This window comes from Sinohyriopsis cumingii, unplaced genomic scaffold, assembly GCF_028554795.1.
Source record: "Sinohyriopsis cumingii isolate HCF-2022 unplaced genomic scaffold, ASM2855479v2 utg001164l, whole genome shotgun sequence".
Taxonomy (NCBI): domain Eukaryota; kingdom Metazoa; phylum Mollusca; class Bivalvia; order Unionida; family Unionidae; genus Sinohyriopsis; species Sinohyriopsis cumingii.
This window is the reverse complement of record NW_028315966.1, coordinates 686,998-711,812: the sequence shown is the minus strand read 5'-3', so window position 1 is coordinate 711,812 and position 24,815 is coordinate 686,998. Positions and strand designations below refer to the sequence as shown.

The 24,815-nt window shown below is 33.2% G+C and overlaps 1 long non-coding RNA gene across 1 annotated transcript; it reads left to right on the top strand.

The window, feature by feature from the left end:
- The first annotated feature begins 13,077 nt into the window (after window positions 1-13,077).
- On the top strand, window positions 13,078-24,195 carry LOC149772824 (uncharacterized). Its single transcript, XR_016417587.1, has 2 exons — window positions 13,078-13,190; window positions 23,641-24,195. It is a non-coding gene; the product is annotated as an uncharacterized LOC149772824 (long non-coding RNA).
- The last annotated feature ends 620 nt before the right edge of the window (window positions 24,196-24,815 follow it).

The following is a 24,815-nucleotide window of genomic DNA, read 5'->3' as shown; positions in this document are numbered from 1 at the left end:
ATCGAAAGATTATGGCTTTGATGGCTTTAATTATTTCTTTATGCTCTATAAGAAAATTTTACGAAAAGAAAAATATTTGATACATTTGCCTCCTTCAATCTTTGCATGCATTTGTCCATCTAGTAATCCTTTCATCCATTCTATCATCCAGTTGGTTGCAAACGGGACGGGGGTGGGTGGCTGAATGGGCCCTCGGCTCCAGAGGTCTTGGGGCGCCGAAACCACTTTGTGCCATCATCGTCACCCCGAGCGCCATTTACCCTTAGTACACCACTGCTACCACCTAAGTCAGCATTGTATTATACTATATCCAATCGAACTGACATACAATCAACAATATAGCTTATTATTTACTCAGAATTAACAAATGATTTTATATATATATATATATATATATATATATATATATATATATATATATATATATATATATATATATATATATATATATCTGTGTGCGTGTGTGTGTATGTCTGTGCATAACTATGTTGTTGAGTCATGTAAGTAATAATAGTAAGTAATAATACTAGTAATAATAATAATAATAATAATAATAACCCAAAACTTACTTCCATTCACACGATATATCTAACCAACAATCTAATGAATGCTTCAAACAATATGTAGAAAAGTCAGGGTGACCACATAACTTTCAGACAAAAAGTCCTTGGTTGTAGTCCTTGGTTGTATCCGCTCCTAGGAAAAATAATGCACACTTAAATCGAAAAGGAAATTGGTAAACGTGTTATCAAAATATCGATGCATCCATTTTAGAAAGAGATTTTCCAGTAATGCACTGTTCAGGAAATCAGTACCTTGAATTGTTATCTACATTTCCAAATGAAATATAAACGGTTGATGCAGAAGTCCTGGAGACACATACAGTTTTGGTGATAACTGTAATCATTTTGATAATTTGCATCATATCTCTGTATCCACATCTCTGACCAAAAAGGATAAAAATGCTCACTTGTTGTCAGCCTGAAAAGTCCCTGGGGATAAAAAAAACAACGCTGTAGGTGTTTTAAACTAACTAATGTATTTAATAATAATATATTATGACAAGTAGGTTGCCATTAACAATATTCATTTCAGGTAGATTACTTCCTGTTGAGGAACATTTTAGTAAGCATTATTCAGGTATATTCGGAAGGGACAAAATGCATACAAATGTATGGTAGAAGTTACAACCAAGTGTCGCAACAGCCTATATTTCTTAAAAACCTAAACCTCAATGTTATATTCTTTTTATTTAAAAAAATCGAATTCCGTTGTAGGGCATGTGGCGTGCCTCCCCCTTGCTGTCACTTGAAATCTTTGTTAAAAGTGATGGTAATGAATATTGAAAACCTTCGTCGTTTCATGATAACGCTGATAACTGTCAATACATTTAACTACAGGCAAAATTTGGCCTACTAGAGCCACCACTAATGCGTTTTCTTTTACTTCTAACATTTCACACTTTAATTTTACTTGATCATCATTTACTAATTTATGCAATTTTTCCTCTCTAAACTTTTAACTTTAATAAATTCTTCTTCCACAATATAATAATGACATCACAATGAAGTAGACATATCGCAGTGATCTGGGGTTTATTTTTTCGGTTCAATTTTTGATAACTGGGTCAAATTTAACTAGTTACTAAGTACACGTTGTCGCCTTATCAGTCGTTGTGTCTTGAACTACAGGCGAATCTTATCAGTATGTAAAACAATTCCCGTTGGATATGAACAACCTATGTGATACAGTCTTTTCTTGTCTCTAAACTGCATCCTCCCAAACCATATGTCTTTGTCTTGTTTTCATCTGTCCCCCTCCCCCCCCCCGACATTTTCCTGATTGCAATATACAAAGTTCGCGTGCCTTGGTTCCGTCAACCTTTAATCTCGTCCGAGCTGTCACTCCCATGTGACGCGCCGTCCAGGTCCAGATTTCCCCAGATTCCTCTGTGGTTATCCGAAATGTCTTATTACATAATGGAAGGGCAAAGGACATCTGCAGAGAAACACACATATGCCATATGTAGTGAAGTTCTGCCAAGCTCGAAGATTTAATCTTACGCAATTATCTCTCAGCTTTGCTTTTTATTGACTTCAGCAGCTTACCCTGCTAACTGATTATTTGAAAGAAACCAAATTATACAAGCAAGTGATGACAGATATTAAAATTTCTTTCAAATGTGACAAATTTATAGCTTGTTAAAAAGAGAAAAGTTTTTTTTTATTTAAAAAAAAATTAAAAGCACTAGATGCGTGTAAATGTCTTTCTTGATCTATTTAAGTCTGTCATATTCATTGTATACATTTTATAATGTAATTGTGTATAATTTGTTTGCGTGTGCTTGTGTGTGCGTGCGTGTGTGTGTGCGCGCCATGGTGCATATGGAGAGAAACCTTAAATAATCTTCTTTTTGGAATTTAGGAAACTGAACATATTAATAATTTTGACAAAATAACTGAGAGATGATCTATTTTTCCCGGCAGCGTCATTTTAACATTATTTCATACAATTCATCAACATCACGGAAAACAATCCGGAGGAAGGTATTGAATAATGATTAAATCTTTTTAGGGAACCTAGAAACATGGCGCCATTATGTTTATGATCCATCCGTTTTTAAGAATTTCTCCTGACACCTTAAAATTTCTTGTTTAGTAGTTTGTAGATAAACTCAAAAATGATCAGTCACTTACAATCAGTTTTTGAAGCGACCACAGCCATACACGCAATATTCGGGGACATAGAAAATTTCAGTCTTGTGAAGAAAATGTGTTTTGTTTCTTTAATAATATTATATATGCAGACCGTGTTTTACTCCTCTACTCTGATGAAGATGAAATCTTTGGCATATTACATTGTATCATTCACGCATGGTATACATACGTTATGAAATGATACATTGTATCATTCCCCTATCGTATACATATGTCATGAAATATTTGGCATACTACATTGTATTATTCCCATATGGTATATATATATATATATATATATATATATATATATATATATATATATATATATATACATATATACATATATATATATATATATATATATATATATATATATATATATATATATATATATATATATATATATATATATATATATATATATATATATATATATATAGAGATAGATATATATATAGATATATATAGATATATATAGATATATATATATATATATATATATATATATATATATATATATATATATATATATATATATATATATATATATATATATATATATATATATATATATATATATATATATATATTTAATTTAATTATTTTTTTGTTAGTTTAAATTTTTTATATTCCATGCTTTTGTAATGGAACTTTATTTACTGGATTTTATATTTTCCAGAAATTCAGTTTGACCTGACTGTTTTCCGTAAATACCTAATAATAGAAACTTTGTATCTAATGCTGACCTTGGTTCGGAATCAGTAAGAGTTCAAGTAAACAACTTTATTTTATTTTTTATTCTTTCCCAGAGTAAAAATCATTGGTTTTATCAAGGCCATACTGGGGATACTTGATGTTATGCATGTAAAAAGCTTCTATGTTGTTCAAGAAACATGAGCACGTGACCCTCATACGGTAATTTTTTTCTTTTCTTCTTCGGTTCTTAAATTAGTGTATAACTGTTTCTAAAGAGAATTTAGTCAGTCGGGCTTTAAACCGTTGACACTTAAATGTGTTGTGACCAGTCTGAGTTACCTTTTTAATTTTTCGTCAAATTATTTGGATTCCAAGAGATTATTTTTCCCTGGAAATAAGTGTGCTCTAAATTAATTCTTGGACAAGGACAGTTATCGAAAACACACAGAATTCAAACACTGGAATATTATTTTATGTGATTTAAAAAAGAACTGTTCATCGTGATTCGAGATGGGCTTTATCAAGATATAGTGATGCTGTTTGGGATAAAGGGTTCGCCAAGTAGTTTTCGACGTCTAATGAATTTGATTACCTCTGTTCTTCATAATTGTGATGATTACATCGATTATGTCATCATCTGCAACGACAACTTGAAAGAACATTTAGCGACAATTCGGACATTCTTTGACAGACTGACTGACGCAAGTTTGACAATTAATTTATTCAAACGTGAGTTCTGCCGTGCTCGTGGAACATTTCTAGGATATATCGTGAGACATGAACAAGTTAAACCTATAGATGCTAAGGACAAGGCTAACTCTGAATTCCCTGTGCCTGTTAGCAAGAAGCAACTGATCAAATTTTAGGTATGGCCGGATACCATCCAAACTTTTGTTACAATTTTTCTATAATTGCTGAACCCCTGACAAATATATTGATCAGGGAAACCATGTTTCATTGGACTGAAAAATGTAAGGAGGCTTTAGATAACTTAAAAGCCATACTTAAGAGCGCGCCGGTTGTTACTGCTCCAAATTTCAACCAATCATTTAATCTGTCTCTTGATGCAAGTGACGTTGGGGTTGGACAGTAATAATTCAATAAGACGAAAATGGTATTGATCATCCAGCGTGCAATTTTTCTATGAATTAAATAAACACCAAAGAAAGTATGTTTGGCTTTGATATTGGCATTAGAACATTTTGAAAGTTACATTAGTTCAGCTCCTTCTTCAATTATTGTGTTTAGTGATCACAACCCCCTATTTTCATCGGCAAGATGAAAATTAAAAATCAAAGAATATCAAGGTAGAGTTTCTTGTGACAGGAATATAGTATTGACATCAGACACATCAAGGGAAAAGATAATTTAATAGCCGATGTACTTTCTCGTGTATATACATGTATTATTTCATGTATACTTTGTATAATTCATAAGAGGTCATCTGTGGGGTTTTTTAACACCTCATATGTGATTAATCTATGGCGAAAAGAAAACTTTATTACATAAATCTTTCTTTTTCTTTATGGAGGCAAGTGTTATGTATATCTGATTTAATTTATATTTGATTTAATTTAATTGTTTATTTGTTAGTTTGAATTTTTTATATTCTATTGCATGCTATTTTAATGTAACTTTATTTACTGGATTTGATATTTCCCAGAAATTCAGTGTAACCTGGCAGTTTTTCGTAAATACCTACTAAAAGAAACATTGTATATAATGCTTACCTAGTTCCTGACCTTGATTCAGAAGCAGTAAGAGGTCAGGTAAACAGCTTCCTTTTATATTTCTTTTTATCCTTTCCCAGAGTGAAATGATTGGTTTTAGTCACGGCCATACTGGGAGTACGTGATGTTAGGCATGTAAAAAGTTTATATGTTGTTCTAGAAACATGATCATGTGACCCTCATACGGGAATCTGTTTTGCGTCTTGAAGTAATGTAGAAGTGTTTTCTATAGAAAATTTAGTTAGTCGGACTTGAAACCATTAACACTTAAAGGTGTTTTGTTGTAATCAGTTTGAGTTGACTTTTTAATTTTTCTTCAAATTATTTGGATTCCAATAGAATATTTTCCCCTGGAAATACTTGTGCACCAAATTAATTCTTAGACAAGGACAGTTATAGAAATTACACAGAATTCAAACACTGGAATATTATTTTCTGTGATCAACAAAGATATGTTGACACATCAGTACGACGCTGACCACAGCATACGTCATCGCCTTCCGTTTCGGATTTCATGGGGATTCCAACTCAGTTTGATTAGGACTTTTTATTGCTAGGACTTCATTTTTTACATCTTTGATTCTTCTTGGACTATTTTTAGATTTGATTCGTAAAAGCGTAAGTATGTATTTCCATGTTTACCTTGTTTTTCTAGGTAAATAAATTATTTGTTAACTTGAACAAAGCTTGTTGTCTTCCCTCTTTTCTTGTTACTGTTTTAAGGAGCCTAAAACGTAACTATGTGTGTGTGTGTGTGTGTGTGTGTGTGTGTGTGTGTGTGTGTGTGTGTTATGCAATGATATGTTATATCATTCTCCTGGACTATACATGTCATGACATGTTTGGCATATTCTTGAGTATTTAATATGAATTATGTGCTAGCGTTTCTTAATAGCTATTAGTTATATACCTTTGTATCCTTTACTTGACCTGGTCCAAAATAAAGTTCATCGTGTACCTGACAGGTAACTTTTATTTTGCAAACGAAATAATACATACTAAATATGTCTCTCTTTGTATGTGTGTGTGCATGTGTGTGCATGTGTGTGTGTGTGTGTGTGTGTGTGTGTGTGTGTGTGTGTGTAAAATATTCATAATCAGTGAAGGTAGATATGTTTATTTGGATATACTTGTTGTACCTGATGTTTATTATAACTTTAGATATTTATATTATCTGGAATACAACGTTGAATGTTCAAGGAAAGAACGTTTGACCATCATCCTGGTTCTACTGTTGTGTCTAAGTTTTGTTATATAATGTTGTGTATTTGTGAAAATAATCGTTCTTGCCTTAGCATCTTTAGTAGATTTATTCTTATTGTTGTGTTCCGTATTTTCATTTGGGTTGAATTATTTATTCAAATTGTTGTTCACTGGAAATACTAAATGTTTATCAATAATATACTTGGGCAGAGACATCAATTTGGAATTATGGTGTATTCAGACAATAACGTTTTTTTGACTATATAACTATGATACATCAAACGATTCTTAGCACATCGCCACGATCCAGGCTAGTGTCAAGTTAGCATGTGCAAGACTACAGGCACATCGACAAATTCAGTATTTGAATGTGCCTGGTATACCAATGGAAATTAGTTGGAACTTAATGCATCTGTACTTGTGATAAAATGTTTAGGACTATCTGAGATTTTTATTTACAATATTGTAAGTTCTTTTTAAAGTTTCACTTGTATTCTAGGGAAAGATACTTTTTGTTGAATTTTACAAGACTTGTTGGTTTTCGCTCTCTTCTGTTCCTTAATTTAAGACCATATAGACGTATTAAAATATTACCTTGTATTATTCCCATCTTATTTGGCATATTAAGCTGTATTATTCCCATCTTATTTGGCATATTAAGCTGTATTATTCCCATCTTATTTGGCATATTAAGCTGTATTATTCCCATCTTATTTGGCATATTAAGCTGTATTATTCCCATCTTATTTGGCATATTAAGCTGTATCATTCCCATCTTATTTGGCAGATCAAGCTGTATTATTCCCATCTTATTTGGCATATTAAGCTGTATTATTCCCATCTTATTTGGCATATTAAGCTGTATTATTCCCATCTCGTATACATAAGTTCTGCAACGTCTGGCATATCACCTTTATCAATCTCGTATCGCATACATATATCATAAGTTGCATTTGTTCAATCAGAACTGCTATTTGGATTCGTTTGAAAGACGACTTGATTCATTGAAGTTCATCATGGTAAGTCCTGTGAGTCTGAACGGACCGTAAACCTTCTTGGGTGTCCTTGTTGTCTAAGACATATAGTTACCAAAATGCCACATTTCAATATTCATTAAAAACATCCATCAAAATTAATTCTGGGGACTTATAAAACTATGTAATTTGAGACTTGTAAAGCCAGAGGAAAGCACACTGTTCACATGCTTTTAATAAGGCTGTAACACTCGTGGATATTATATTAATCGCTCATTGTGTATTTGTGGCGCAGTGTATACTCAATCCAACGATAACATATCCCAGATTTTAATACAACAACAAGTCCTATGAAAATGCTAACTTTTATACCCTCGGCTTGTGAAACATTTTTGTTGCTAACAAGTGTCTAGTTTAGTTTAAACATATTTTTGCAAGACGATCACAAGTATGGATATAATGCAAAGGGATTAGAAACAAGTTTTATAAACACAATAATTAATTAACGATCATATGGGCAAGAATTCTGGTGGCCTAGTGGTCAGAGCGTCCGCCTCGAATACGGGAATTCGTGGGTTCGATCCCCCGCCGAATCATACCAAAGACTTATAAAAAGGGTACTAACAGCTGCCTTGTTTGGCGCTCAGCATTAAGAAGTTAGTGTTAGGAGTGGTTGGCTTGGTGTCAGGATAATGTGACTGGGTGGGACATCATGATTCATGTCTGTGGCATGATGCCCCAATGCGAGACATCACTATAAGCTGTCACACTGCAGATATCGTAGCGATATAACTGAAAAATTGTTAAAACTACGTTAAAAATCCAAATCACACACACATTAACTGTAGTCATTATGATCAAAGCAAAATACGTTTGCGAATCTTTATGTGCAGAATAAATTGCTGTATTTCCTTTTGCAACAAAATGTTTCTGTCTAATGTGCAAAGTTTACTGCTATATAAAAGTGTATCAAAATCGATGTTAATATTTCTTCAATCTGCGAATAATCTAATCAATTGCGTTATTAAATAGTCTGCATTCGACAAGAAAATGATGGTCCTTTTCGAGTGTAAATCCGCAGGAACAGGTACGATTGGCGATAAGATTACACCAAACTAACTTATAATTTAGAGGAAAGCATTTGTGTCTTAGCCGGCTTATTATTACAGAAACTTGCCTATTACCAAATGCTAACTAACTTGGAGCAGAAGTTTTGTGCTCCGTAATTTCTTTCTGGAAGTCTAGTATAGATGAAAACTTTCTTGTGGATTGAGCCAGACCGTTTTGTGGACACCGGGTGGCCCAATGATCTAAAGGGCTAGCCTTTACCGTTCACTGCCATCTAACCTCTAGGTTCGAGTCCCGGGCTCTGCGTATATGGGTATGTGGGAAAGATTGCCAGTAGCTTCCGATGGGTCGGTGGTTCTTCCTGTGATTTCTCACGGGTTCTTCCTCCGCCAGGTGCACGGGTATAGCCTATCATATGCTGAAAAGTCAACAATAACAACAACAACAGACCGTTCCATGACTAAATAAGGTTGGCATATACGATTCTTTTTAAAACAAAGAGGTCCTAGATTGATACTGAATAATATTATATGAGTTTCTGAGATGGGATAAGATAATGTGTCTTAAAAAACAAGGTGGGACAAGATCGACTTTATAATCCGAGCCTGGTTGTTGGTATTTTTATAAATATTGCAGAGACATTTTATCGAACGTCTGTCTGACATAATATTCCACAGTATGTTCTCAATAAGTGTATATATATATAGGTTTATTTATACAATATATATATATATATATATATATATATATATATATATATATATATATATATATATATATATATATATATATATATATATATATATATATATATATATGTGTGTGTGTGTGTGTGTGTGTGTATGTGTGTGTGTGTTTATTTATACAATATATATATGTTTATTTTTACAATATATATATATTTTTACAATATATATATATATATATATATATATATATATATATATATATATATATATATATATATATATGTTTACTTATACAATATATATATGTTTATTTATACAATATATATATGTTTATTTTTACAATATATATATGTTTATTTATACAATATATATATATATATATATATATATATATATATATATATATATATATATATATATATATATATATATATATATATATATATATATATATATATATATATACGTGAGAGAGATCAATACGTATGTTTATCACACTTCTTTGTCTATACACATCATTGTGTGACCTGAACCTTATATGAAACAAGCCGACATATCGACATTTAGTTACGACGCGATATGATCTTTCATTAACCGTTGAAGAACAAGTGTAGATTTTCAGTACGTTATCAGACAACTCGGTATAAGTTTTCAGAAGTTTTAATTATACATATCAGAGCTTGTCTTAAGATGTCCTGACACGAAAGGTACTTTCCAGTGAGTATATTGTTATCGCATACAAGATCTGGTATTTTCCTTCTTGTTGTATTATTTATAAATTGCCGCCATTGCGATGGGTCAACATACAATCGCGGCACCACACTTCTGAACCATGCAGGCCTATGAAAGACTGAACATGATATGTCATTATTGGAAGCGGCAAGAAAAGCCTCAGCAAAAATCACAAAGAATCGTTTGCCCAGAATTGGAGACAATTTCGAAGAAGATAAGTTTGGAATACGAGGCATATACTATATATTTACATACCACCATTCCTCTGATGATAGGACATATTAGTACAAAATGGAAACGAGAAACATAAAAAAATTAGTCTTTTCAGAATGTACTGGATCATAAATATCGCGGTCAGTACAAATTTTATACACTAAACAAAAGAGTACAGACAATACATCGAGATTGGTGAGAAAATAGCATCTATCGATTACATGGCGTAATTAAACAAACGTGACAAGAACAAAATACAAAAGCGTAATTATTTACATAAGCTATATATGAATTTAAATATCCACAGCCAAACATCAAGTAACTTCTGTAAAGTAATTACGGTTTTGCGTTTTTGTGTTTTTTTTACTAGTTCTTGTGTAATCGTCCCAAGTATCTTGTGTCCTTGTGAAATGAATTGGTAGATTTCGCACGCGTTCGGGCTGGTCCGCAACGAGTTATGCAATGTTGATTGTCATTTTTAACTCAACACGTCCATTATGCTTTTCATGTAAAGGTCATTGTGCGTGTGTCATCCGCTCTGAAGCATTCTAGTAAGCTTCCAGAGATTTACAAAGGAAACAAATCCTTGTAATGATCTGGAAATGAAGGAAGTAAATCTGGACCTTTCAAACGCGTCCTCGATCAAATTAAGGTTGGAGTGATGTCATGACTTTTTTGCACATAAAGTGACTAAAACATCTTTCATTTTCACAAAACTTAACCAATAGTTTAATTTATCGCAGTAGGAAAATATGAAATGTTTAAATTCGAATGACATCCACATTTTTATTCTCCTCTCAATACCTTGACTTATTATTTATATACAGGTATGTACTAGTTAAGTATATGTACCTTGGTCGGAAATTAACGACATAGGAAATGCCCCAAGCGTATGTCGTTTAAAAAATCGCAAGGAATGTTTGTTATCTTTTTGTTTTAAGAGTGGGGAACGAAATTTGTACAAGTTCTTTGTTTTTACCCTGCGGCTCCAATCGATGAGATCGTAAGAGACGACCACCGTTTTGTGCATTCGTGTGTAATACTGATAAAGTATTTCGCCATGGCAATAATGGTAGATAGCCCCAAACATTCACTATTTTCTAGAATGTGCTGGTTGATAAACTGATTCGAATCTGAGATGATAAAAGTATCACAAAACTCGGGTTCGGAAAAGGAACGCCAACGACCCTCAGAGGTAACACGTATCGCGCTACTCGGTGAGTAATACAGTTTTTTGTGGTATGTATAGAAAGCAAATGTATATTTGTGTCACCGCAAATCTGCAAAAAAAAAGTTGCATAAATAGTACACACTTGAAGAAGCGTCAATAGTGTATGTGCATTGAAGAAAGAACGATGTTCTAAAGGCCTTTCAAAGAAGCACGAATCGACCAATACAATGCTATAAAGCGTATATTAAATCATCCATCCCGGTTACTAATGTCTTATATACAATCATACTAATGATAATAACAACAACAACAACACATGAATCTTTTTAGTGCCATACTACAACATGTGTTTGTGATGTAGTAGGTTTTGTTACAATGACAAACCTGCTCAGTGTATCTGCTTAGTACATTTGACATTAAACACCCTCGCATGCCGTACACTTAATTACCCATCAAAACTAATACTTTACGCAGGCTGTACACTTAGCTACCCATTAAAACTAAGATTTTACGCAGGCCGTACACTTTGTTGCACGTTAAAACTAAGACTTTCCGCAGGCTGTACAGTTAGCTACCTATTAAAACTAAGATTTTACGCAGGCCGTTCACTTTGTTGCACGTTAAAACTAATACTTTACGCAGCGTGTACACTTAGCTACCCATTAAAACTTACATTTCACGCAGGCTGTACACTTAGCTAACCATTAAAACTAAGATTTCACACAGGCCGTACACTTTATTGTATGTTTAAACTAACACTTTACGCAGGCTGTACATTTAGCTACCCATTAACACTAAGATTTCATACAGGCCGTACACTTTGTTGCACATTAAAACTAAGACTTCACGCAGGATGTACGCTTAGCTACCCATTTAAACTAACATTTCACGCAGGCTGTACACTTAGATACCCATTAAAACTAAGGCATCACGAATGTTGTGCAATTAGTCACCCATTAAATTTAAGAGTTCAGACATTAATGTTGCGGTGTCTGTTAATTAGAAACAGTAGACAATTTTTTTTAATTAGGTTGTTTCACCACATAAGCAATTTTTGTAATTAAATAATTTCGTTTCTTTTTAATATAAGAAAACCCAGCTTGTATCCCGATTTATTGATTGTTTGGCTTGGTTGATTATCTCAGCATTTTGTAGAATGACGGATTATATTGTTCTTACAGCTAGTCTAACATGTTGTGTACTATAGAATAAACAAGTATTATTAGTTGAGTATACAGAGGTCGCCTAAAAGGAAGCAATTATGCTATAGAATGTATCTATTCTTAGAGCTAAAGCTAATTCCAAAGTTATCACGGAATCAGTGTTTCAAGTAACCAAATAATTACGAGCTAATTACTCCAGAGAGGGAAGACTGTATAACAACGTCAGAAAACAATGGTATGGTCCTTGAAGGAAACGAGCAAGGTTGGAATTTTGAGTGCAATAACATTTAATTAGTGTCAAAATAAAAAGGTTCTTGGAAAAAGGTATGCACACCATGAGATTAAGATTATTTTGTGTATGATGCTTTGTCGTGAAATAATATTAATGGAAGTAACACGGACATTTAATGTCCGTCAATTTTGCTTTTATAAATACGCTTGAATGAACTATGAGTAATAAGTACTCTGAAGTATGGAAGAAAAAAATTAAAAACGATTATATAAAGTAAATATGTGTTAAAGTGTAAAGGCTTTGTATTTCTTGGTCACAGTTCGTCCAATAAATAGCGACGGATACATTTTGGAATATGTGTATAATTCCAGCACTGAATAGAAAAAGAAATACAAATAGACCAGTCAGATTCAAGTCACGTATCAGCAGCAATAAATGCGTTCCGAAGAAACAAGCATCACATTTTCTAAGTCATACATATACACATTTTGCATGCGGACACATATCATTAAGTGTGAGAGTGACAGCAACAAAATTCAACGCCCTTGCGCTTTTTATAAACTGAGCCATCACTCACATGTCGATCCCTTCTCCTTGCAGGGATAGGATATTCCATAATGGTAAATATGGCTTTACTATTTGTCTACTTACATTATCTAAATTGTATCTTTGTTCTTTCAGTTTATCCGCCATCACCCTAAATGTCTCTCACATCCCTGGTATTACATGGATTCATAAATATGAGAGGGAACAACTGCATAGACATCCGTAGATGTCCCGTCAGACTTTCTCATTTACCAGCAAGATGTTGTGATAAGATAGAATGGTTGTATGACTTCATAGAGGAAACCCTATTAAATATTTACATTTGCTTTATTGTCATGTGTGTGTGTGTGTGTGTGTGTGTGTGTGTGTGTGTGACAGTGATTTTCCTGCTAAATGACAAATAAAGCACAAAATCAAGACAACAACGAATATTATCATAATATAAGTAATACAACGAATCAATTAAGCAAAGAAAAATATGATCTGAGAAAAGGTGAGTATACGGGACTAATGTTAAATTCTGTCAGTATAATGTTAGTTACGACAAATTGAATATTGACCATATTTTATTACAATTATCGAAAACTAGTTGAAACATTACTACTTTTGCCATCTGAACACAACGTCCTTTGCTTCCCATCTCCCAAATTCAATAAGCAGTTTGCGTCATTAAAGTATGTAGATACAGTGTATGTGCGGATATATATATATATATATATATATATATATATATATATATATATATATATATATATATATATATATATATATATATATATATATATGTGTGTGTGTGTGTGTGTGTGTGTGTGTGCATATACATATACATATATTATACATTGAAACTAAGCTTTGAGAAGAAACTAAAATCGCCACGGCGACGATCGAAAAGGCCATTGTGGGCACGTTGCCTCTGAAACTACTTCCTTTTCTCATTTCCAGTAATATAAATCTTTGACAAATTACTCCGTTTCCACCACAATATTTTTTAAAAGGGAGAACACAAGGCAAAGACAAATTACTCAGTTTCCACCACAATAATTGTGTTAGGGGCGAAAACAGGGCAAAAGCAAATTACTCTGCTTCCACCACAAAACAGTGTTTCGAAGGCGAAAACAGGGCAAATGCAAATTACTCCTTTTCCACCACAATAAGTGTTTTGAGGGCGAAAACAGGGCAAATTCAAATTACTCCGTTTCCGTCACAATAATTTTTTTAAGGGAGAACACAAGGCAAAGACAAATTACTCAATTTCCACCACAATAATTGTTTTAGGGGCGAAAACATGGCAAATGCAAATTACTCCGCTACCACCACAAAAAAAGTGTTTCGAGGGCGAAAACAGGGCAAATGCAAATTACTCCTTTTCCACCACAATAAGTGTTTTGAGGGCGAAAACAGGGCAAATTCAAATTACTCCGTTTCCACCACAATACTTTATAAGGACGAAAACAGAGCAATGGCAAATTGCTCCGTTTCCACCACAATAATTTTTTTAAGGGCGAAAAAAGGGCAAATGCAAATTACTCCGTTTCCACCATAATAATTGTTCTAAGATCAAAAGCATGGCAAAGACAAATTAGTCCGTTTCCACTACAATAATTGTTCTAAGGTTAAACCCATTGTAAAGTGATATTAGTTGGGTTGGGTGGGTTTCCACCACAATAATTATTCTAAGGGCGAAACCACGGATACGAGCAGATAGATTCCACGCAGGATTACATTGTGAGAGAAAACTATATACCTACATCCTTTCATCTACAGTTCTTTCTTTCTAGTTACATAGTTGTGATGTCACGTTTACAATAATGCCAACTAATGAAATAGCACATTCAATCAACTGTTGATATTAATTGCACCATGCGCATGTGTTTTGCGTGTGTATAATACCTTTAGACTTTGAATAGACTTCTTATTCCATGAAGTAATGGCAAATCACCCTTGTCAAAGAGCGACACGAGACACGTGTAATCTGGTGGGAAATTCCATAAAATGATTACGAAATTTATGGAGGCAATGTCCATATTTACGGTCCCTATGTGTCCTAGGATAAAGGTTTGTACACTGAAGCCGACATCTTTTAAGGTCAGACTTCCATTGGAGTAAAATGTTAATTTCATTAATATAGCGACTGATAAGCCTTTGCTAGGGTCGATGGCATCTGTTCATTTTACTTCCTTGAGTAAAAGCAAAATCTTTTTAACAGCAAAATGTATTGTACACGATTCTTGCTTTTTATCGTTCGCATTCTGTAGGTCATTTCTTAGATGTAGGGACTATTCAAATTTGAGTGTTGTCACTTTGGTAAAGTTATAGGCTTTTCTTGTTGTCGTTTACGTCTCCCACGGGTGTTGTGCTATATGTTTCCAAGGTAGTCAGACTTATTACATACAATTTTAATCACGATTGTATCAAATCTTTAAAAGAGAACAGACTGTTAACAAGGCATATATTTAATCGGTCATCCAATCCCCATCGCTAGTCCCGTGATCTAACCAATTAAATTCCACATCAAACGAATTATTAATTGATACGGTCGATTTTGATTATTGTAGCAATATACTAATAAACATTTGGACAACCCTGGGCCGTAATCCTAATAGATATTTATAGGAACAAAATATATAGTTTTTTAGTACATATTTCTCCCACAACAAACTTCTGGCTTCCTCCGTTAACTTATAAGTGACAAGGATTCATTGGAGGGATCTACCTTTGTCAATTAGGCAAGAACGATCACCTAGAACATGCTCATGCAAATTGATTTCGAAATGGTGGTGATTTATGTTCTGTTCAAAATATCAGTATCACTCGTGTTGCACGCACATTTTCGCAAAAGTAAGTGTTGCATTCTCTTGTAACTGAAATATATGTAACATTATCGTGTATGAATATATATATTGATGGTGTATAACATTATGGTTTATGAATATATATTGATGGTGATCATTATGTTGTATAACATTATGGTGTATGAATATATATTGATGGTGATCATTAAGGTGTATGAATATATATTGATGGTGATCATTATGGTGTATAACATTATCGTGTTTGAATATATATTGATGGTGATCATTATGGTGTATGAATATATATTGATGGTGATCATTATGGTGTATAACATTATCGTGTATGAATATATATTGATGGTGATCATTATGTTGTATAACATTATGGTGTATGAATATATATTGATGGTGATCATTAAGGTGTATGAATATATATTGATGGTGTATAACATTATCGTGTATGAATATATATATTGATGGTGTATAACATTATGGTTTATGAATATATATTGATGGTGATTATTATGTTGTATAACATTATGGTGTATGAATATATATTGATGGTGATCATTAAGGTGTATGAATATATATTGATGGTGATCATTATCGTGTATGAATATATATTGATGGTGATCATTATGGTGTATAACATTATCGTGTATGAATATATATTGATGGTGATCATTATGGTGTATGAATATATATTGATGGTGATCATTATGGTGTATAACATTATCGTGTATGAATATATATTGATGGTGATCATTAAGGTGTATGAATATATATTGATGGTGATCATTAAGGTGTATGAATATATATTGATGGTGATCATTATGGTGTATAACATTATGGTGTATGAATATATATTGATGGTGATCATTATGGTGTATCAACATAAATTGACAGTGAGTTACTAATTGAAACGTTTTAAACAATGCAAGTACTTTCTAGTCTATAACGCTGAAGACGAGAGACCAATACACTGAATCAAATGGTATAATTGTGGTATTTGATTGTTTTCCGGTTTTCTATATTCAGGATAAGTAAATAAAACATTTAATAAGATATGCGACAATCATTTACTATTCGTATAATCAATGTCGTATACATGCATGATTTATACAAGGATTTATGTGCTGAAATCGTACCAAGGATGGTGTTGATGGCAATGATAATAATAACAACAAAAACAACAACACTACTACTACTACTACTACTACTACTACTACTACTACTAATAATAATAATAATATTATTATTATTATTATTATTATTATCATTATTATGTACGTTTTAAAATTATATATATATATATATATATATATATATATATATATATATATATATATATATATATATATATATATATGTATGTATGTATATATATATATATATATATATATATATATATATATATATATATATATATATATATATATATATATATATATATATATATATATATATATATATATACGTCAGTTACAACTAGCAGGCCTATTTAATTCTGATTAAACTACATGTAGAATAGTACATAGTGATTAAAGAAGACAAACTATGGTTATACATTAGAGTTGGAATGTGAGTCTGTAACTCACTTTCGATGCGTCAAATGGTAGCATTTAAATTTATAATTGAATAAGAATAGTATTCCATAATTTTGTGACCTCTCCAGTGGCCTAAGTAGTTAGAGCATCCATGTCGGATGCGGGAGGTTGAGGGTTTGATTCCCGGCCGAGTCATGCCAAAGACTTATACAAATAGTACTAGCAGCTGCCTCAATTGGTGCTCAGCATTAAGTGCTTAGTATTAGGACTGGTCGACCTAGGGTCAGGTTAATGGTACAGAATGTGAAACGGAATGAAGATCACTGTCTTGCTAAGCCCTTTGCTGAAATAGTCAACTTCAATGTCATTTTCCGCCTTGTGCACAGTGCAATATTTGGTCACAGCAACGAGTCCACAACATGGAAAACAGTTCAGAAAATAATGTGAAAATGTCAGTATTTAAATATATCTGGCACTCATGTTTGCAAATTAGTTATCTTACTAGTTCGAGCAATACTGAAGTTGCCTTTAATATTACTGCATCCATGATATACGATTAATAGAATAATGCAATACTGCTGTTATAAAATGGTTTAAGAATGTTAGAAGTATCACGGGAAACAGGAAAAGACAGAGTAAGTTGTACAGATGGAGAGAAAAGTGAATATGTAGAAAGGACAAGTCAGATAACTAATAAATAGACTGATCGATAAATAGCATACATATAAGAGTCTAAATAATTATATTTTTTTTAAAGAATCAAAATGTCTGATTTCCTTTAATATAGTTCTTCAACAAAAGGATAGAATAAAGACAATTACCCCTTTGTCCTTGAATGCAGAGAGTTCAATAAGGTTTTGATTAACTGAACCATAAATATTCACACCTGTCACTTCAGCCTCAAAATCGAAGGATATGGAAAGATACAACGAGATTACAACAGGTGGCTTAATGTAACATTCCTCGGATTTCTTGCTGAATCGAACAACTTCTTGGTATCAAGGTACGGAGTCCTACTTCAAGTGTAACGTAAGACCGACTGCAAATCATGTGACATAGTCTAAAGTCTGGTGGGGTTTAACGACCTTTTTCAGCACATGATAGACTCTGTCAGTATATTTTGCTGGAGGAAGAATCCGGGAAGAGCTTGGGAAGAACCACCGACTTACGGGAAGCTACTGGCAAGCTCTCTCACATACCTGTTTCTCGAGCGCAGATTCTAACTCGCGCAGACTGAGATATGTGTACGTGATATATATATATATATATATATATATATATATATATATATATATATATATATATATATATATATATATATATATATATATATATATATATATATATATATATATATATATATATATATATATAATGCGTTTGTGTCTAAACTGTATAATAATAATAATAATAATAATAATAATAATAACAACAACAACAAGAATAATAGTCAAAAGTTATACAATGTGTCAAGATAGAGTTGTTCTTTTTCTTGGGTACTCAAAAGAGATGGCTACATACAAGAAAAAAAGCAAAATATAGAAACTTACAAAACAGATAAAGAAACTTAGCGGAATAGATACATTAAAACTGGTTTCTCTCTGTGTATCTACATGCACATTAGGTTTATTAAGCTCGGTCCTATAAACGGACAAACCTACGGATACAATTACATCTAAATCACGATACAGACAGCTATTTACCTCGTCAGTTTTTTGTTTTCAAAGAAATTCTGACTTAGCCTCAATAACAGGCTGCAGATGTTCTATAATATCAAATAATTGTCACTCCTCCAGAGCAAGGAGTATCTATGTCTTTAACGATGGGTGGTTAGTGTGTAATGTTTGCCGCTGTACAGGTCTGAACAATTTAAAATATAGTCTTACACGATTTCCGTCAGATATTGCATGCAAGATGGATCAAAATAATCATCTGCCCTTGATTTACGAATCGTACGTGCGTTTAAGGAGACGCAACATGTGCAATGTCCTGCCCTACAAAGTGATGCAAGGATGTGTGCAAAGATAAGTGTGTAACCCTTATGGTGTCAAACAGCTTATAAAATATCCAGTAGATCAACATTGCATTTCTCCTATTATGTGTGCTGGTGAAGCATATTATCACCTGAATTTTCTAAAATAAATATAGCCATTAATAAGATCGCTGATAGAGAGATCAGCGAATGTACTTACGGCCACTAATCGATCTTGCTTGGATAGAAAGGAAAAAAAAGCAAACCGCCGAATTTGAGTTTTATCTCAGATAATGTTTTTGTCTCTCTTTCCTCGGGATGTTGTTCTAATGAATCCCGGTCTTCTGGGAAGATAATAAAGCCTGCTATATAAACATTGCTCTTTCAGGGATGACATCAGAGAGCTGTATGGGGAAATGTAACTGTAACTATCTTTGGAAAATATCCGTAAAATGCAAATACCAATATTCAATTGTCTCTTTTTAAAATGTCTGTGACCAATCATATGATGGCCATTTATACGCGAAAAAAAAAACCCTCGTACATTCAGAAAAATGATTCTTATTCCCCTTTGTTGGGGGGGGGGTCTATCGCTGATAAATGAAGTAACAGAAAACAGCAACGTGTCACGTCTTAGGAGACACAACATAATCTATGCTATAAATAAATCATGGAAAGCTTCGTTGTTTTAAATACATAGCATTTACCATGCTGAGTCTCACCAATTATACAAGAACAATGGAATTAACCAAGATTGGCAACCTAAGTTGTTCAGCGAACATGCAATACGACTTCTAAACTTAGTGCCTAAACGATACTTTTAAACTCAGTGCCAGAAATATCATTGTAAATGAATTCTAAAACAAACAGCTTTTTCAATGAAGATATATATATATATATATATATATATATATATATATATATATATATATATATATATATATATATATATATATATATATATATATATATATATAATAAACGCGCGCGCGCGCGCGCGTTCATTCTATATAAATACAATGCCTTTAACGGTCACCTGCCTTCAGCAGAGGATCGAAACAGTTCGTTTGCTGGATGGTTGTAAATGTAGCTGTGTTATCGCAGCAGAAGTGGAAGTTATCTTTTGTGCTAGTGTGACAGGTATAGTTAGATACGATCTTCTTTGAGAAGTTACGTCCATTTTCACTAGGGTCACGGGTCAATCAATATTCAAAACGTATATGTAAAGGCAGGTGAAATTTTGGTTCATGTGTCAAAATGAATTGCCAAATAAGGGTTCTTTCGATTTTCTGGTCAAAACAGGCTTCTCACATAAGCCAACTGTCTTTTGATATTGGCGAGTTGACCAACTGATAGATATTGCTTTTATAGCGTGAACAATTTAGATTAGTGTACAGTTCGTATCAAGGATGGATTAAAGTGAGTGTGTGATGTGTGATTTGGATTTTTAACGTAGCTTTAACAATTTTTCAGTCATATCGCTACGATGTCTGCATTGTGACAGTTTACAGTGATGTCTGTCACTAGGACATCACGCCGCAGACAAGTAGCATGATGTCCCACCCAGTCACATTATCCCTGAGACCAGGTCGACTAGTCCTAACACTAACCTCTTAATGCTGAGCGCCAACCGAGGCAGCTGTCAGGACAATTTTTATAAATTTTGGTACATAACGTCTGGGGATCGAACCCGAGACTTCCCGCATTTAAGGCGGATGCGCTAACCACTAGACCACCTGTCGGGATTAAAGTAAGATACAGTAATCTTGTGTTGAACATAAATTGGGAAGAGAAAAACATTTACCCGTAATTATGATTTTGTCGTACAGTGCACATAAAACAATCGTATTATTTAGTAGTAGTAGTAGTAGTAGTAGCAGCAGTAGTAGTAGTGGTAATAATAGTAATAATAATGATAATAATAATAATAATCGATATATTCTGTGCATGGTTTTAGTTTTAAAATAATTTTAAATGGTGACCCTGTTCACAGTGGTAACCTGTACGCAATAATCCAGTTTCGGCTATCTCAGTGAGTGACTACTATTGACATGTTTCAACGTGTGTGTGTTTGTGTGTGTGTGCGCGCGCCGCCGGCGATGAAAAACTTACAGTAGCGTTACCAAGTTTTCATAACTCTTAAAGCGGGGATAAATTATATCTTTAGAATTTTATCAGACACTTTTATATAAAAACCTCGTCCTATGTACTCAAAGGGTTCTCTTTTATTTGCTTGGCCCTATATAGTATGGTTGCGTATACAAGTTTTGCATTAAAATACATACTGTATGGAATACGATCGTTAACACATGAGCACTAAAAAAATATATGATGATGAAATTTATACCATCGAACTTGAAATTAAATTGTAAAATGGTAATTATAATTTCCTACAAACCTTACAAATACAGTACGAACATACAAAAAAAGAATGCATAAAAATGTCACTCACTTGTGCCGATGTCTGTTCTGGAGCGGAGACCGTGACAAGAATATTTTGCAGCAATTTGCGAACTATTTCTCTGTTTCAGGTATATAAACTACATCTACCCAGTTTCCTGGTGCAAGTACGATTGTACATTCCTTGCGTAGTACAATTTTCATTTTATGTATATTTTAAGGGGATCACTCTGAATAAAAAAAAAACTATTTTAAAGGCTTATAAATTAAGTAACACGAAATTTTACTTCTCAGCAACCAACGACGGTTGAAGAGAATATAGTGAATGCAGTTTAAGGACATGTTCAGATCGCCATCAGCACACAATTCACGGTCTGTGGATAAGTATATAAAAGAAGTTTTTGACGGGGAACATAAAATACCCAAGGCAAAAGATACACTGTCACTTATGTGATCAAATATCAACAGATATCCTGCAAGGGAGCGATATCGTCTTTCACATGATCCTCAATATTTTGTTGTTTCTGCGAGGTAACTGATATTATGCTATAATTGCCAAAATGTTTGGGAAAATAAAGCATACAGGCAAAGGACCTATTATATCACATGACACATCATATGAAGTATCAGTAACAGAGAATATAGAATTAAAACAAGTATAACGATACGCTGTTGAATAAAGTTCTGGAGATAACTTTTCACCTTGAAATTAATACGCAATGAAAAAAGTGCATGGATATGGCGTTAAAGTGCACCCTCTACTAACAGTCAAAATACCATATAGCTAGGACGGTGAAATGTGTAATTTTATCATCAGTAGTTATAACTTGGTGAAGCCTGGAACAAAGGAAACATTTACAAATTACATTGAACTATTACTATGTGCGTACAAATTTATGTTTTATTTCGTAAAGTGGATAGATAAACACGTTAACATTCTGCAATAATACAAACTACAACTCTAATGTCTTAAACTTAGTAATATAAATTAGCGAAAACCAACAAGTTTTGTAACATTCAGCAAATAATTTAGTTCCCTTGAAAAGAAATTGACAATTTAAAATGAACTTACAGTATTAAGAATTAAATCTCAAATAGATTTTTAAAATTTTGATCAGTCCTAAGGAATAGGTTTCACTTAAACTCAAGTGGTGTTTGAAATAAGATCCAGTGTTAAATGTGTTGTTGTGCTTGCAGTCTTGACTGTATTAAAGTAACAGTAGCCTGAAGTGTAATGATGATCTAACAGTCTACCAATTAATCATAGTATCATAGTCCAAGATGTAATTGTCAGAATTCTCTATACTTCCAAAATCATGATGCTGTCCAAAAATTATTTGAGATCACTTTTTATTTCAAGTGAATAAATAATTTTAATAAATCAATGTCAGCCAAAACAAAATACTGAACACAGCAATGAGATTGATTCTGCTACAAGATATTAATGAAAGAATGAATAATTTTTCAAATAAACAAGATTATATATTTTTTTTTAAATCTAAGACTCAAAAGAAGAGCTAGAATGTAGTACAAAAGTTCATTCCAAGAACAATCTGTTACTGAAATTGTAGTAAGAAATGTGGTAAACATTATGTAGGCCAGGCATTTTTATGGGGGATTTCCAATATCCTATATCTAGACCCAAATAAATATGTTTATCACCATTGATAGTTAGGAACTTAGTGAACTCGATTTATGACACTGTCATGTCCCGAACTAACTTTCACTTAAACTGATTGTCAAATTTGGATCACTAAGTCTATTCAAGAATTTCCGAATCGTCTCTAAATGATATTTCCATGTATCGTTATAGATGATGACGCCATCGAGATAAGCACCAGAAGTATCTAGACCATTAGACGTTGACATGTACAAGGACAACATTTCATCGCAAACGGCATCACTTTATATTGATACTGTCCATCTGGATTTACGAATGCCGAAATTTCCATTGCCCTCTCCGTCAGTGGAATTTGCCAGAATCTTTTCAAATGGTATAATTTAGTGCCATTTGTGTATTCCAATTTTGTCAATGCAGTCATCGATTCTTGGCAATAGAAATGAATCTGCACACAATTCAATTTTCTATTGTCAATGCTCATGCGTAAAGTATTATGTGGTTTAGGGACAAGAATTCATAATGAACTCCAATCACTTTTACTCGGTTCTATGAAATCATTCTCCATCAAACATTGACATTCTTTCCTTTTCCCCAAACTTTCCTGTTTCAGATTATTAATTATGTACGGATTCTGTTTCACATATGTGGAATCTAAAATTTCAAGTCATGGTAAATTTTACGTGTTCTTGTATGAACATCTGAAAACAAGTGCTTATATTCAAATAATAGCTGTTTCAATTAACTCTTTTCTCGTCGTTGTTTTATTTCTTTCTTTTTTGTGTTTCTTTTCTTGTTGCCGTAGATGTGAATGTTTCTAGTCAAGATTATTCAATATTTCTGAATCCGAAGATCGGTTATACCAAATTCACCACATTCCAATTTCATTCCGTCGCCTAATCCTCACAGTGTGCGGCAGGTACAACTAAACTGACTGTATGATTAACATCTATCAACATACTCCTTTAACATATTTATATGATAAAGTTGTTTTTGTTTTCGCCTCCCTGAGTATTAATGATATAGTTTAAATCCATTGCTTTCTTTTCACGGCTCCGGTTTCCTAGTGGTTAGAGCGTCAGCCTCGAATGCGGGAGGTCGTGGATTTGATCCCCGGCTGAGTCACACCAAATACTTACAAAAATGGTACTAACAGGTTCCTCGCGTGGCGCTCAGCATTAAGAGGTTAGTGTTAGGACTGGTCGGCCTGGTGTCAGGATAATGTCACTGGGTGGGACATCATGCTACATGTATGCGGCATGATGCCCCAGTGCTAGACATCACTATAAACTGTTTGTTTATTAAAGCTACGTAAAAATTCCATATCACACACACACGCACACACACACACACACACACACACACACACA